The sequence below is a fragment of the Triticum aestivum genome, chromosome 1B (genome assembly GCF_018294505.1).
Source record: "Triticum aestivum cultivar Chinese Spring chromosome 1B, IWGSC CS RefSeq v2.1, whole genome shotgun sequence".
Classification (NCBI taxonomy): domain Eukaryota; kingdom Viridiplantae; phylum Streptophyta; class Magnoliopsida; order Poales; family Poaceae; genus Triticum; species Triticum aestivum.
In genome coordinates, this window is record NC_057795.1 from 156913041 (window position 1) to 156931574 (window position 18534).

Here is an 18534-nt window from a genome sequence, read left to right on the forward strand (position 1 = left end):
TGTCCAACGGTCAGATTTCAAACACATGCGGTAGCTTAGCTTGGGCTACAAGCCAAGCTGACTCATCCAGCTCTAGATAAGATTTGCTCTCGTTGTCTTCGCTCGAAGACATAGGTTTTGGTTGAGCATCACATCAGTCACTCTGACTTTGTTCACTTGGACCCCACTTGACAGTACGGTGGTTCCTATGACTCAACAAAGAAGAAAAGGAAACTACGAAACAACTATGTCTTCGCACTCCAGAGTCTTCACGCGATGTATTCTCCTGTCATAGTCTTCAATGTGAATGTCTTCACAGACCACCATTGTCTTCAATGTCTTCACACCTTTTTAGGGGTCATCTCTGGTAGGTAAACCGAATCAATATGGGACTACTACCTGTGTTATCCTGCAATTCTCATAAACACATTAGTCCCTCAACCAAGTTTGTCGTCAGTACTCCAAAACCAACTAGGGGTGGCACTAGATTCACTTACAGTAATGACCAACATCAAAACCACCATCACTACTACTCCTTCTTTGTTGGATTGTGTGGATGATAGTGAGGTGGTAAAGGTTGAGGAGAATGAGTTTAACAAGTTCTTGAACAAGCTCAAGGATGAGACTAAGAAGCACTTAGTTGCTCTCTTGGAATAACTTGGTGAGGCCAATGATATTATTGAGTCTCATGAGGATATGGTTTCCAAGTTGGAGGGGCATAGTCATGAATATGCTGATGAGATTGAGGATCTTTCTATTGCTCTTGAGGAAGAGCGAGGTCTTCGTTTGACTCTTGAGGAGTCACACAACATTGATCCTGCTAAATTGCAAAAAGATCTTGATCATGCTATTGTTCTTTCACGTGTGCTTAAATCTGAGAAAGCTGCACTTGGGGTTGGCCATGATAGACTCAAAGAGGAGTTTGACATACTCGACAAGGCTTACAAGGCCTTGAAGGGGGATCACACCTCCCTCAGGGAGTCTCATGATCAACTCCAAGTGAAGCTAACCAAGGAGATAGCTACTTGCCCTCCTTTTGTTCTAATTTATAATGCACATGCTTCTAACCCTTGTTATGAGCATGCGCACCTTGTGGAGGAGAATGCAAAGTTGAAAGAGCAACTTGAGAAAGGCCTTGTGACATGCATACAAGGTGAGAAGAATATCAATGACCTTTTGAGGAATCAAAAGGAAGTTGTGGCCAAGGAAGGAGTTGGGTTTGTATCCAAGTCAAAGAAGAAGAAGAAGAAGAAGAAGAAGAAGAAGAAGAAGAAGAAGAAGAAGAAGAAGAAGAAGAAGAAGAAGAAGAAGAAGAAGAAGAAGAAGAAGAACAACAACAACAACAACAACAACAAGACCAAGCAACCTCTCCCACTCAAAGAAGTCTTTGTAAAGGCGTGAGAGGGAGCTCATGAGAAGAATAAGGATATGGGTATAGGTGGTAATGCCAAGAAGGGCAAGACCACTCCTTCTAACAAATCTAGTGACTTTAATCCTTCCTATGTTCTGTGTCGTGCTAGTGATGGGTATGTTTATGCCAATTTTTTTGGTTATTCTTATGAGTACATTGAATGGTCTATTTGGGTTCCTAAGACCCTTGTAGCTAACCTCAAAGGATCCATACAAAAATGGGTACCTAAATCCAAGCATTGATCTCGTGTAGGAGTTTGCTTCTGGTGGGGTGTCATGGTTGCTCGATAGTGGAGCAACAAATCATATGACCGGGAGCAAGGACTTTGTGGTGGATGTGCATCCAATTCCATCTATGCCCACCCATGTCCAGTTCGGTGATGCTTCTACTTCTAAGGTATTGGGTCTTGGCAAGGTGGTCATCTCTCAAGATTTATCTATTGAGAAGGTCATGCTTGTTGAGCCCCTTGCATACAATTTACTTTTCGTTCGTCAACTTGCACTCATGGGCTTTGCAACATTTTTTGATCTTGATACGTGGCCCTTTTGTGGAGCAAGACTCTTAAAGTAGCTTTTGTTGGGCATATCAAGAACGGTCTCTATGTGGTTAACTTTTAGGAGCGACCCACTAAGACCGTGACTTTCCTAATGGCTAAAGTTGATGTGGGGTGGCTTTGGCATCGCTGACTAGCCCATGTCAGTATGAGATATTTGCAAAGTCTCATCAAAGGGGGCCATGTTCGTGGACTAACAAATGTGAGTTTTGCCAAAGGTCATGCTTGCAGTTCTTGTATCGAAGGAAAGCTACATGAGACGGCTCACCAACCCTCAACTATCATCTACTCGAAGAGGACCTTGGAGCTCCTTCACATGGATCTCTTTGGTCCTCCATCTTATGATAGCCTTGGGGGGAGAATGTATTGCTTGGTGACTGTGGATGATTACTCAAGATATACATGGATATACTTCTTTAAGAAGAAGAGTGAGACTCAACAAACTGTCATCGACTTTGCCAATGAAGCTCAAAGTCAACATGAAGCAAATATTTTGATGATTCAAAGTGACAGTGACACCGAGTTCAAGAACTACACCTTGGATGAGTTTCTTAGTGATGAGGGGATCAAGCATCAATATGCCACACCATATACCCCTCAACAAAATGGTGTAGCGGAGAGGAAGAACCGAACATTGATGGAAGCGGCAAGAACCATGATGGCGGAATTCAAATCTCTATACAACTTTTGGGCCAAAGCTATCAACACCACATGTCATGCATCCAATCGGCTCTACCTCCGCAAAGGCTTGAACAAGACTCCATATGAGATACTTATCGGTAACAAGCCCAACCTCAAGTACTTTCAGTTTTTCGGTGGTAAGTGTTTCATCCTCAAGAAAGTTATCCGTCTGTCTAAATTTGAACCTAGAGCTCAAGATGGCATATTTGTTGGTTATGCTACAAACTCTCATGCTTGCCGTGTCCTCAACAAGTCCACCAGATTCATTGAGGAGACGTGTAACATGGAGTTTGATGAAAATAATGGCTCCCAAGTGGAGCAAAGTGGTCTTTGTGATGTAGGTGATGAGATTCCTCCTCAAGCCATAAGAAGAATGGGGATTGGTCAAATACTCCCCATTGATGAACCCCCTGTGGACAAAGGAGAAGAACAATGTGTTGGGGAACGTAGTAATTTCAAAAAAATTCCTACGCACATGCAAGATCATGGTGATGCATAGCAACGAGAGGGGAGAGTGTTGTCCACGTACCCTCGTAGACCGAAAGCAAAAGCGTTAGCACAACGCGGTTGATGTAGTTGTACGTCTTCATGATCCGCCCGATCAAGTACCGAACGTACGACACCTTCGAGTTTAGCACATATTCAGCTCGATGATGTCCCACGAACTCCGATCAAGCAGAGCTTTGCGGGAGAGTTCTGTCAGCACGACGGCGTGATGACGGTGTTGATGATGCTACCGACGCAGTGCTGCGCCTAAGCACCACTACGATATTACCGAGGTGGAATATGGTGGAGGGGGGCACTGCACACGGCTAAGAGATCAATGATCAATTATTGTGTCTAGAGGTGCCGTCCTGCCCCCGTATATAAAGGATCAAGGGGGAGGGGGCGACCGGCCAGGAGGAGGCGCGTTAGGGAGGAGTCCTACTCCCATCGGGAGTAGGACTCCCTTCTTTCCTAGTCCAAGTAGGAGAGGGGAAGGAAGGGAGAGAGGAGAGGAAAGAAAGGGGGGGCGCCGCCCCCTCCTTGTCCTATTCGGACTAGAGGGGGAGGGGGCGTGTGGCCTGCCCTAGCCGCCCCTCCTCTTCTCCACTAGGGCCCATTAGGCCCACTAAATCCCCCAGGGGGTTCCGGTAAACCCCCGGTACTCCGGTATATGTCCGAAACCTCCCAAAACACTTCCGATGTCCGAACATAGTCATCCAATATATCAATCTTTATGTCTCGACCATTTCGGGACTCCAAACTACCTTTGGTACATCAAAACACAAAAAACGCATAATACCGATCGTCACCGAACTTTAAGCGTGCGGACCCTACGGGTCCGAGAACTATGTAGACATGACTGAGACACGTCTCCGGTCAATAACCAATAGCGGAACCTGGATGCTCATATTAGCTCCCACATATTCTACAAAGATCTTTATCGGTCAAACCGCATAACAACATACGTTGTTCCCTTTTTCATCGGTATGTTACTTGCCCGAGATTCGATCGTCGGTATCTCAATACCTAGTTCAATCTCGTTACCGGCAAGTCTCTTTACTCGTTCCATAATGCATCATCCTGCAACTAACTCATTAGTCACATTGCTTGCAAGGCTTATAGTGATGTGCATTACCGAGAGGGCCCAGAGATACCTCTCCGACAATCGGAGTGACAAATCCTAATCTTGATCTACACCAACTCAACAAGTACCATTGGAGACACCTGTAGAGCACCTTTATAATCACCTAGTTACATTGTGACGTTTGGTAGCACACAAAGTGTTCCTCTGGTAATCGGGAGTTGCATAGTCTCATAGTCATAGGAACATGTATAAGTCATGAAGAAAGCAATAGCAACATACTAAACGATCAAGTGCTAACAATCACATCATTCTCCTAATGATGTGATCCTGTTAATCAAATTGTAACTCATGTCTATGGCTAGGAAACTTAACCATCTTTGGTTCAACAAGCTAGTCAAGTAGAGGCATACTAGTGACACTCTGTTTGTCTATGTATTCACACATGTATCAAGTTTCCGGTTAATACAATTCTAGCATGAATAATAAACATTTATCATGAAATAAGGAAATAAATAATAACTTTATTATTGCCTCTAGGGCATATTTCCTTCAGTCTCCCACTTGCACTAGAGTCGATAATATAGTTCACATCATCATGTGATTTAACACCAATATTCACATCTGTATGTGATTAACACCCATAGTTCACATCATCATGTGACTAACACCGAAAGGGTTTACTAGAGTCAATAATCTAGTTCACATCGCTATGTGATTAACACCCAAAGAGTACTAAGGTATGATCATGTTTTGTTCGTGAGAGAAGTTTAGTCAACGGGTCTGTCACATTCAGAGCCGTATGTATTTTGCAAATATTCTATGTCTACAATGCTCTGCACGGAGCTACTCTAGCTAATTGCTCCCACTTTCAATATGTATCCAGATTGAGACCTAGAGTCATCTGGATTGGTGTAAAAGCTTGCACCGATGTAACTCTTTACAACAAACTCTTTTATCACCTCCATAATCGAGAAACATATCCTTAGTCCTTACTAAGGATATTGTTGACCGCTCTCCAGTGATCTACTCCTAGATCAAAATTGTACTTCCTTGCAAAACTTAGAGCAAGGTATACAATAGGTCTGGTACACAGCATAGCATACTTTATGGAACCTATGACTGAGGCATAGCGAATGACTTTTCATTCTCTTTCTATTTTCTGCCGGGGTCGGGATTTGAGTCTTACTCAATTTCACACCTTTGCAACACAGGAAAGAACTCTTTCTTTGACTGTTCCATTTTGAACTACTTCAAAAACTTGTCAAGGTATGTACTAATTGAAAATCTTATCAAGCGTCTTGATCTATCTCAACAGATCTTGATGCTCAATATGTAAGTAGCTTTACTGAGGTCTTTCTTTGAAAAACTCCTTTCAAATACTCCTTTATGCTTTCTAGAAAATTCTACATTATTTCTGATCAACAATATGTCATTCACATATATTTATCAGAAATTTTGTAGTGCTCCCACTCACTTTCTTGTAAATACAGGCTTCACCGCAAGTCTGTATAAAACTATATGCTTTGATCAACTTATCAAAGTGTATTTTCCAACTCTGAGATGCTTGCACCAGTCCATAGATGGATTGCTGGAGCTTGCACATTTTGTTAGCACCTTTAGGATTGACAAAAACTTTCTGGTTGTATCATATACAACTCTTCTTTAAGAAATCCATTAAGGAATGTAGTTTTGACATCCATCTACCAAATTTCATAAAATGTGGCAATTTGCTAACATGATTCGGATAGACTTCAGCATCGCTATGAATGAGAAAAATCTCATCATAGTCAACACCTTGAATTTTGTCAAAAACTTTTTTCGACAAGCCTAGCTTTGTAGATAGTAACACTACTATCAGCGTCCATCTTCCTCTTGAAGATCCATTTATTTTATATGGCTTGCCGATCATCGAACAAGTCAATCAAAGTCCACACTTTGTTCTCATACATGGATTCCATCTCAAATTTTATGGCCTCAAGCCATTTCGCGGAATCTGGGCTCATCATCGCTTCCTCATAGTTCGTAGGTTCGTCATGGTCAAGTAACATGACCTCCAGAACAGGATTACCGTACCACTCTGGTGCGTATCTCACTCTGGTTGACCTACGAGGTTCGGTAGTAACTTGATCTAAAGTTACATGATCATCATCATTATCTTCCTCACTAATTGGTGTAGGAGTCACAGGAACAGATTTCTGTGATGAACTACTTTCCAATAAGGGAGAAGGTACAATTACCTTATCAAGTTCTACTTTCCTCCCACTCACCTCTTTCGAGAGAAATCCTTCTCTAGGAAGGATCCATTCTTAGCAACGAATATCTTGCCTTCGGATCTGTGATTGAAGGTGTACCCAACAGTTACTTTTGGGTATCCTATGAAGACGCACTTCTCCGATTTGGGTATGAGCTTATCAGGATGAAACTTTTTCACATAAGCATCGCAACCCCAAACTTTAAGAAACCACAACTTAGGTTTCTTGCTAAACTACAGTTCATATGGTGTCGTCTCAACAAATTTAGATGGTGCCCTTTTTAACGTGAATGCAGTTGTCTCTAATGCATAACCCGAAAACGATAGTGGTAAATTGGTAAGAGACATCATAGATCGCACCATATCTAATAAAGTACGGTTATGATGTTTGGACACACCATTACGCTGTGGTGTTCCGGATGGCGTGAGTAGTGAAAATATTTCACATTGTTTTAACTGAAGGCCAAACTTCATAACTCAAATATTTTTCCTCTGCGATCATACCGTATAAACTTTTATTTTCTTGTTATGATGATTCTCCACTTCACTCTGAAATTCTTTGAACTTTTCAAATGTTTCAGACTTGTGTTTCATCAAGTAGATATACCCATATCTGCTCAAATCATCTGTGGAGATCAGAAAATAACGATACTTGCCGTGAGCCTTAACACTCATCGGACCGCATACATCAGTATGAATTATATCCAATAAGTCAGTTGCTCGCTCCATTGTTCTGGAGAACGGAGTCTTAGTCATCTTGCCCATGAGGCATGGTTCACAAGCATCAAGTGATTCATAATCAAGTGATTCCAAAAGCCCATCAGCATGGAGTTTCTTCATGCGCTTTACACCAATATGACCTAAATGGCAGTGCTACAAATAAGTTGCACTATCATTATTAACTTTGCATATTTTGGCTTCAATATTATGAATATGTGTATCACTACGATCGAGATCCAACAAACCATTTTCATTGGGTGTATGACCATAGAAGGTTTTATTCATGTAAACAGAACAACAATTATTCTCTAACTTAAATGAATAACTGTATTGCAATGAACATGATCAAATCATATTCATGCTCAACGCAAACACCAAATAACACTTATTTAGGTTCAACACTAATCTCGAAAGTACAGGGAGTGTGTGATGATGATTACATCAATCTTGGAACCACTTCCAACACACATCGTCATTTCACCCTTAACTAGTCTCTGTTTATTTTGCAACTCCCGTTTTGAGTTACTACTCTTAGCAACTGAACCAGTATCAAATACCGAGGGGTTGCTATAAACACTAGTAAATTACACATCAATAACATGTATATCCAATATACCTTTGTTCACTTTGCCATCCTTCTTATCCGCCAAGTATCGAGGGCAGTTCCACTTCCATTGACCATTTCCTTTGTAGTAGAAGCACTCAGTTTCAGGCTTGGGTCTAGCTTTGGGCTTCTTCATGAGAGTGGCAACTTGCTTTCCATTCTTCTTGAAGTTCCCTTTCTTTCCCTTGCCCTTTTCTTGAAACTAGTGGTCTTGTCAATCATCAACACTTTGATGCTCTTTCTTGATTTCTACCTTCGTCGATTTCAACATCACGAAGAGCTCGGGAATCGTTTCGTCATCCCTTGCATACTATATTTTATCACGAAGTTCCAGTAACTTGGTGATGGTGACTAGAGAACTCTGTCAATCACTATCTTATCTGGAAGATTAACTCCCACTTGATTCAAGCGATTGTAGTACCCAAACAATCTGAGCACATGCTCACTGCTTGAGCTATTCTCCTCCATCTTTTAGCTATAGAACTTGTTGGAGACTTCATATCTCTCAACTCGGGTATTTGCTTGAAATATTAACTTCAACTCCTGGAACATCTCATATGGTCCATGATGCTCAAAACGTCTTTGAAGTCCCGATTCTAAGCCGTTTAAGCATGGTGCACTAAACTATCAAGTAGTCATCATATTGAGCTAGCCAAACATTCATAACGTCTGCATCTGCTCCTGCAATAGGTCTGTCACCTAGCGGTGCATCAATGACATAATTCTTCTATGCAGTAATGAGGATAAACCTCAGATCACGGACCCAGACCGCATCATTGCTACTAACATCTTTCAACTTAGTTTTCTCTAGGAACACATATAAAACATAGGGAAGCAACAACACGAGCTATTGATCTACAACATAATTTGCAAAATACTATCAGGACTAAGTTCGTGATAAATTAAAGTTCAATTAATCATATTACTTAAGAACTCCCACTTAGATAGACATCCCTCTAATCATCTAAGTGATCACGTGATCCAAATCAACTAAACCATGTCCGATCATCACGTGAGATGGAGTAGTTTTCAATGGTGAACATCACTATGTTGATCATATCTACTACTCCCTTCATAAACTAATATAAGAGCATTTAGATTACTAAAGTAGTGATCTAAACGCTCTTATATTAGTTTACAGAGGGAGTATATGATTCACGCTCGACCTTTCGGTCTCCAGTGTTCCGAGGCCATATCTGCATATGCTAGGCTCGTCAAGTTTAACCCGAGTATTCCGCGTGTGCAAATTGGCTTGCACCCGTTGTAGATGAACGTAGAGTTTATCACACCCGATCATCATGTGGTGTCTCGGCATGACAAACTTTGGCAACAGTGCATACTTAGAGAGAACACTTATACCTTGAAATTTTAGTAAGGGATCATCTTATAAAGCTACCGTCGAACTAAGCAAAATAAGATGTATAAAAGATAAACATCATATGCAATCAAAATATGTGACATGATATGTCCATGATCATCTTGAGCCTTTGATCTCCATCTCCAAAGTACTGTCATGATCTCTATCGTCACCGGCATGACACCATGATCTCAATCATCTTGATCTATATCAATGTGTCATCACATGGTCGTCTCGCCAACTATTTCTCTTGCAACTATTGCTATCGCATAGAGATAAATTAAAGCAATTATTTGGCGTTTGCATCTTATGCAATAAAGAGACAACCATAAGGTTTCTGACAGTTGCCGATAACTTCAACAAAACATGATCATCTCATACAACAACTTATATCTCATCACGTCTTGACCATATCACATCACAACATGCCCTCCAAAAACAAGTTAGACGTCCTCTACTTTGTTGTTGCAAGTTTTACGTGGCTGCTACGGGCTTAGCAAGAACCGTTCTTACCTACGCATAAAAACCACAACGATATTTCGTCAGGTTAGTGCTGTTTTAACCTTCTCAAGGACCGGGCGTAGCCACACTTGATTCAACTAAAGTTGGAGAAACTGACACCCGCTAGCCACCTATGTGCAAAGCACGTCGGTAGAACCAGTCTCGCGTAAGCGTACGCGTGATGTCGGTCCGGGCCGCTTCATCCAACAATACCGCCGAACCAAAGTATGACATGCTGGTAAGCAGTATGACTTGTATCGCCCACAACTCACTTGTGTTCTACTCGTGCATATAACATCTACGCATAAGCCTGGCTCGGATGCCACTGTTGGGGAACATAGTAATTTCAAAAAAAATCCTACGCACATGCAAGATCATGGTGATGCATAGCAACAAGAGGGGAGAGTGTTATCCACGTACCCTCGTAGACCGAAAGCGGAAGCGTTAGCACAACACGGTTGATGTAGTCGTACATCTTCACGATCCGACCAATCAAGTACCAAACGTACGACACCTCCAAGTTCAGCACACGTTCAGCTTGATGATATCCCACGAACTCCGATCCAGCAGAGCTTTGCAGGAGAGTTCCGTCAGCACGACGGTGTGATGACGTTGTTGATGATGCTACCGACACAGGGCTTCGCCTAAGCACCGCTACGATGGCCACCACACACGACTAAGAGATTAATGATCAATTATTGTGTCTAGAGGTGCCCCCCTTCCCCCGTATATAAAGGATCAAGGGGGAGGGGGCGGCCGGCCAGGAGGAGGCGCGCCAGGGAGGAGTCCTACTCCCACCGGGAGTAGGACTCCCTTCTTTCCTAGTCCAAGTAGGAGAGGGGAAGGAAGGGAGAGAGGAGAGGAAGGAAAGGGGGGCGCCGCCCCCCTCCTTGTCCTATTCGGACTAGAGGGGGAGGGGGCACGATGCCTGCCCTGGCCGCCCCTCCTCTTCTCCACTAGGGCCCATTAGGCCCACTAAATCCCCCGGGGGGTTCCGGTAACCCCCCGGTACTCCGGTATATGTCCAAAACCTCCCGAAACACTTCCGGTGTCCGAACATAGTCATCCAATATATTGATCTTTACGTCTCGACCATTTCGAGACTCCTCGTCATGTCCATGATCATATCCGAGACTCCGAACTACCTTCGGCACATCAAAACACAAAAACTCATAATGCCGATCGTCACCGAACTTTAAGCGTGCGGACCCTATGGGTTCGAGAACTATGTAGACATGACTGAGACACATCTCCGGTCAATAACCAATAGCGGAACCTGGATGCTCATATTGGCTCCCACATATTCTACGAAGATCTTTATCGGTCAAACCGCATAACAACATACGTTGTTCCCTTTGTCATCGGTATGTTACTTGCCCGAGATTCGATCGTCGGCATCTCAATACCTAGTTCAATCTCGTTACCGGCAAGTCTCTTTACTCGTTCTGTAATGCATCTTCCCACAACTAACTCATTAGTCACATTGCTTGCAAGGCTTATAGTGATGTGCATTACCGAGAGGGCCCAGAGATACCTCTCCGACAATCGGAGTGACAAATCCTAATCTTGATCTACACCAACTCAACAAGTACCATTGGACACACCTGTAGAGCACCTTTATAATTACCTAGTTACGTTGTGACGTTTGGTAGCACACAAAGTGTTCCTCTGGTAATCGGGAGTTGCATAGCCGCATAGTCATAGGAACATGTATAAGTCATGAAGAAAGAAATAGCAACATACTAAACGATCAAGTGGTAAGCTAATGGAATGGGTCAAGTCAGTCACATCATTCTCCTAATGATGTGATCTCGTTAATCAAATGACAACTCATGTCTATGGCTAGGAAACTTAACCATCTTTGATTCAACGAGCTAGTCAAGTAGAGGCATACTAGTGACACTCTGTTTGTCTATGTATTCACACATGTATCAAGTTTTCGGTTAATACAATTCTAGCATGAATAATAAACATTTATCATGAAATAAGTAAATAAATAATAACTTTATTCTTGCCCCTAGGGCATATTTCCTTGACAATGCTCTATTCAAGTGGAGCCATCACTGACACTAGATCCACATGCTTCCGAAGAACAAAGTGAAGGCCCTCAACCAAGTGAATAAGATCAAGGGCAAGATCAACCTCATGATGATGTTGGTTCACCAAGTGATGCCCAGTATCAACTTCATGGATTTGAGCAAGATCAAGATCAAGAGGATGCTCAAGATTAAGAGCAAGCTCAAGACGATGCTCAAGATGATCAAGATGATGACCCTCAAATTCCTATTGAGGAAGTACTGGAGCATTGTGCCGCCAAGGTGGCTTCCAAGCTTGAGCATTGGCAACATGTCATGGGCAATGTGCTTGGAAGCTTGAGAAAGGGGGTAACTACTCGTAAAAAAATGCCAAAATTTTGTGAGCATCATGGGTTTGTTTCGTGTGTTGAACCCCAAAAGGTACATGAGGCGCTCGATGATGTGGATTGGCTTGAAGCCATGCATGATGAACTCAACAACTTCGAGCGCAATTTTTTTTTGGAAATAAGTGCCAAGTCCAATGGAGGACCACAATATCATTGGAACCAAATGGATCTTCAAGAACAAGCAAGATGCGAATGGTGTGGTAGTTCGAAAGAAGGCAAGATTGGTGGCACAAGGCTACTCCCAAGTCGTGGGTATCGACTATGGTGAAACATTTGCCCCCATTACTTGCCTTGAATCTATTTGCATGTTACTTGCATATGCATCTCATCATAATTTTAAATTGCAACAAATGGATGTGAAGAGTGCATTTCTTTGCTCCTTTAAATGAGTTGGTATATGTCAAACAACCCCCAGGATTCGAGGATCCCAAGCTCCCCAATCATGTATACAAACTCAACAAGGCACTCTATGGCCTTAAACAAGCCCCACGTGCATGGTATGAGCACCTTACCGAGTTGTTGCAAGATCGTGAGTTTGAAATTGGGAAAATCAACCCCACTCTTTTTACTAAGAGGGTCAAGGGTGATTCGTTCATATTCCAACTTTATGTTGATGATATTATATTTAGTTATCCTAACAAATCTTTCAATGATGAGTTTGTCGCACTAATGACGGAGAAGTTTGAGATGTCTATGATGGGAGAGTTGAAGTTCTTTCTTGGGTTTGAAATTGTCAGGACCGGTTTTCCAATAAAACATTTATTGAGAAACCGTCCTTAATAAGACCAGTATAGGAAAATCTTCCTTACTAGTAGACAAATCCTTGATACAGAAATCCAGAAGTACTGAATATTATACAAGGTTGAGACGAGGCTGCTCAACAATTTATTACAAGCACGCCGATATTATACATAAAGGCGGATATGACACAAGGATATGGTGGCATAACTACTGACTCGTAATAAAAGTGGTGGTGGGTATGTCACAGTGAAGTGGGTGACATGACACCTAAATCTTACAGCTCATCGAGCGCCGAGATGAGGCTCGATGATTTTATTCGGGTAGCAGAAGCGTATATGATACAAGTGACCAATTCCAGGATCGCACAGGACTGACTGGGACTCCTCTAGGCGTCGGACTCGCTATCGTACTCTTCATCCATAAGATCGCCTTCGTCAACATCTGGCCAAATCAACAAGCCAGGTGAGTACTTTGAATGTACTCGCAAGACAGTTTGGACATAAGATATAACAAATGCAAACATGATGCACATGAGTAGATTAGTAATGCACACTCAGATAACAAATTTGCACTGCATGTAAAATGAAAAGGAAGTCGGCGGTAGTCCTCCCGAAATCCCAAAAAAATAGCTGAAGACCGAGCGGGTGTGTGAAGCGACGCCTCGAAGGGTAAAAATAAATTAACATGTCGCAGTCGGGCGTCAGGGCGACACCACATAAAGGGTTTATATTGGAAAAGTAAATGACAGTGAGTGCCACAGTCGGACGTCTAAGCGACATCTCGAAAAGGGCTTATAACAAGAGTAAATAACAGGAATGCCACAGTCGGACGTCTGAGCGACATCACATAAAGGGCTTATATCAAAATTAAATAACAAGAATGCCACAGCCGGATGTCTGGGTGACATCACATAAAGGGCTTATATCAAAAGTAAATAACAAGAATGTCACAGTCGGACGTCTGAGCGACATCACATAAAGGGCTTATATCAAAAGTAAATAACAAGAATGCCATAGTAAGACGTCTGGGCGACATCACAAAAAGAGTTTATATCAAAAGTAAATAACAAGAATGCTACAGTTGGACGTCTGAGTGACATGACATAAAGGGCTTATATTTCACCATTCGAATTCAAGTAGTTCATGAATTTAAATCATCCCGAGGAAATACTCAGTACGTAATAATAAACGGGTTAGTCCATCCACAGGAATAACATTCAGCCAGTTTTACCACTCATGTTTATTCACCGGAGACAGTCACTGGAACTGACACTGAGACGGTCGATGAGACGGACGTTGAGACTGACACTGACACTGACATAGATAAGTTGATCACAGTCCTTGACCATAGATACGGTTATTCGAATGGTTTTGACTCTGCAGAGTTTGTACTCTTTACTCACAGCCAACGGATTTCCATAGTCACAAAGGACTAGTTCCGTTTACGGTATTTTATAAGAAACACATCTAACCAGTACACACCCATTCCTCGTTCCGTTGACAGGAATCACCCTAGGCAATGTTCAAGAAAAACTCTAAGACGGGGAGGCTACAACCTCGAATAGCATGGGATCAAATTTATATTGCACGCTCTAAGGGGTGCCCCCCCTCTCGGTCCCAACCGGAAACACCCATGCCCCCTGACCGGATGACGGGCTTTAATCCAGGGCCATGGAACCCTCATCACGGCCCCTCTATTTGGTGTGTACAAGGAAAGAGGTTTGCAACTGACTAGACCGCATTCTTTGTAGAAGACATGTGGCAGCATAAAAAGGGAGACGAATGGAAACATGACTTGATCCACGTTAATGCTGGAGTTAAACGGTTGGCTTAAGACTGGCATGCTTCAACAATACTAGCTTCCAACCTATCATGCCACGACATGATCAGGTTATCTCACCATCATATAAACTCATCAAGTTTTGAAGCTCACTTGTAGCTTGCTTTGCATGCAATATAACATTCACTAATGCTTATATGAACATGCCATGAGAAAACTACTCAAGTAAACATGCAAGACGCTCATCATATCAAAGGTTCAAACATGCTTGCCTGGTTCGGAGTAGTCGGAGTCTAGCTCGATGAAGTTTGCGGCTCCGTCACCTCCGTCGGTATCTACGTTATAAAGAAAAATCAGATACTAAAGTATATACCGTGCGTGCATTAGTCCGGGGACTCATTGGTAAAGAAACAGAGAGTTTCCAGTGGTTAGCTTATAAAAAGACAGAAAACGTTTCAGTTAGAAAACTTATTTTGCCTGAAGGCGTTTTCAGAAAACGCTTCAAAAAAGAGAAAAAGCTAACGAGGGGGTCCTACCCGTCAGGTTTGAAAATCAAAACAGAGTGCACCGGCGCCCGAGGACCGCGGTGGTCACCGACGTCGATCCACGGCGAGGTAGGAGGAGTGGATGGTGCCGACGGACTCACGGTGCTCTCCCGCGTCTGTGGGTGGAGTTGGTCGTCGGCGAGCACCACGTCGACAACGGCCTTCACTCCGGTGGACGGTGGTTCAGGTGGTGATGGATCTCGCCCAGGAGGGTTGCAGACGCCAAATTGAGGCTCGGGTCAGAAGATTGGGTGCACTAGGAGGTTACTGGCAAGGTTTGGGAGGCGGGGGGTGCCCTCACCGGAGAGAATCATGTCGGAGCCCGAGGCGGATCGGGGCGGCCGGAGTCGGGGAAGAAGACCTCCTCGAGGTCCTCCTAGTGTCTGGGCGCGGTTCTGGTAAGGTGGAGGGGTGGTGCTTGGTCGAAGGCGAGCTCAGGGTCGCTATTTATAGCCGGCCCGAGGCGGTTGCCGAGAACTGGATAACTCCGGTGAGTGATTACGGCGAGGCGGTGGTCAGGCGGGAGGTTTAGGTGATTGGGCATCATCGCGTTGGTCCTCTGGTGCCGTTCAAGGGCTAAACTTGGCATGCCTTGGGTGATACTCCAAGTTCTCGACGGAACGGCCTCGCGGGCACGTCGGCGACAGGGAGCGTGCCCTGTGCTTTCCAGGCCACGCCTACGGCTCTGCAACATGCGCAGGGAAGGGGACGGGCACGCGGAGGCTTCTGGTGGTGTGGGTGATGCTGGACGGTTCCAAAAGGCAGGGCTGGCCCCTGTTGGCCGCCACGGGTGGTTCTGCCACCGCGGAAGACGCCGTCGTTGGCGAGACACGTCGCCACCGACGCTTGCGCCCGTCCAAACGACCGTGCGGCGCACTGGATAAGGAGGAGAAGCAGTGAGCAAGGTGCCAAACGCGGGCACTAGTGAGATTGACGCCGCGCTCTGAAGAAACGACACTGACGACAGAACTGAATCACTGAACTTTCTGAATTTTGACAGGAACAGTGCACGCCAAGTGTTCGACAAAATGTTTTTGGCATGTGGAAAAAGTTTCTTGAGCCGGTCTTTGGTGAGGTGACCTCTTGATTCATCTAGAGGCTGCCTGATTTATCTCAGATTTTTAAGAGAAGAAAAATAATGAATTTCATCAAAAATGGCAAATCTGGTTCAAACTTGCAGCAAGCATATTTTGAAAATTTTGAACTGTGGACAAGTGGATCTTGATGGATCTAGGTTGAGGGTACTAAGGACTAGCCAGAGGAGTTTATTTGGGACCAAGACTCAAAAGGAATCTGGTAGTTCCTTTGTAAGTCACCAAGGTCCAAATAAATGACAAAAAATGCTTTTGAGGGCAAAATAAATAGAGTAAAAATTAAAAGGGGTTGAAACTTGCTGGAATTGGATATTTGACTTGACCCAAAGTAGGGGGGGTGGGTTTTGGAAGAAATATCCTACATAGGTCATGGCAAGAGAGAAATCTTTAAATGGAAAAGGAATAAATCCATAATCCATAGGATTTCTTTTTAATAGAAAGAATTGTAAAACCTTTCAATATTCTTTGTGTTAAGCCAACACAATATGGAAAACCCTTAAAACCAAAAATCAAGGTTGAGAAGGACCTTTCTTAAAAAAAATATTTGCCATCAAAAGGATTTGAGAAGAGGAGTCCCTCTTAAAAAAAATTCAAATAACCTTCTTTAAATCAAATAAAGATTTTAATAAAAACCAAATCAAATTTTTGGAGTGTTACAACACCAACCCCCTTAGAAAAAATCTCGTCCCCGAGATTTCAGCTGATCCTCAAATAGGTGTGGGTATTCTGTCCGAAGAAAATCCTCTCTTTCCCAGGTTGCTTCATCCTCGGTGTGATTGCTCCACTCAACCCAAAAAAACTTTATGGTTTTCTGACGGGTCCTCCTTTCAGACTCCTCCAATATTTTTATTGGACGTTCCCTGTAGGTGAGGTCTGGTTGCACGTCAATGCTCTCATGAGACACATGCTTCTCTGGGTTGCTTACACATTTCCTCAATTGTGAGATGTGGAACACGTCGTGGACGTCTGACAGTTCTTTGGGTAGGTCTAGCTGGTAGGCTACTGTGCCTCTTCGTGCAGTCACACAGAAGGGTCCAATAAACCGTGGAGCTAGCTTTCCTTTAACTTTGAACCATTGCAGGCCCCTCATAGGAGATACTCGTAGGTACACATATTCACCGGGTTCAAAGCTAACTTCCCGATGTTTTCAATTGTAATAACTCTTTTGTCGGCTTTGAGCTGTCTTGAGTCGGTCCCTGATTAGCCTAACTTTCTCCTCAGCTTCCTTGAGCATGTCTGGGCCGAAGATACGACTGTCTCCTGTTTCTGACCAATTTAATGGAGTACGACATCTCCGCCCGTACAAGGCTTCAAAAGGTGCCATTTGTAGGCTGGCTTGGTAACTGTTCTTGTATGCGAACTCGGCATATGGCAAGCTTTCTTCCCAACTGGTTCCATAGGTGAGAACACATGCTCTCAGCATGTCCTCTAGAATTTGGTTCACGCGTTCAGTTTGTCCATCAGTCTGGGGGTGGTATGCTGTACTGAATACTAGTTGAGTCCCCAGAGCTTGTTGTAATTGATCCCAAAATCTAGAGATGAACTGAGTGCCTCTGTCGGATATTATAGTCTTTGGAATTCCATGCAGACAAACTATACGGGAGAGATAAAGTTTGGCAAGCTTCTGAGTGGTGTGGGTCGTCTTTACTGGGATGAAATGTGCCACCTTAGTCAATCTATCTGTGATGACCCATATGGCATCATTTCCGTATCGTGACCGAGGTAGTCCGACAATAAAATCCATTCTAATTTCGTCCCATTTCCACTCAGGTATCTTGTTTGGCTGTAATAGTCCTGCTGGTTTTTGGTGCTCGGCTTTAGTGCGCTGACATGAATCACAACATGCAATGAATGTGGCTATATCCCTTTTCATACCGTGCCACCAAAAAATTTCCTGAATGTCCTTGTACATTTTGGTCCCTCTAGGATGGATTGAATATGGAGCGGTGTGGCCTTCGGCTAGAATTTGCTGTTTGAGGTCTTCTATATTTGGTACGCAAAGTCTGTCTCTGTACCATAATATTCCCTTATCGTCTATGATGAATTCTGAGGCCTTGCCCAAACTCACTTTTCTTTTTATGCCTTCGATGCTGGGGTGTCCATGCTGAGCCTCCTTTATCTGTTCCATTATGGTAGGATGTATTTCCAAATTTGACACGTTGCCCTCGTGACCATCACCAAGTTGAGTTTGGCGAACTCCTGCTGAAATTCAGGTCTCAAGTTTGGTAGACTGTCGTTGCCCGAGCTGGGGTTCCGACTAAGAGCATCTTCCACTACATTCGCCTTTCCTGGATGGTAGTGAATGCCAACATCATAATCTTTCACT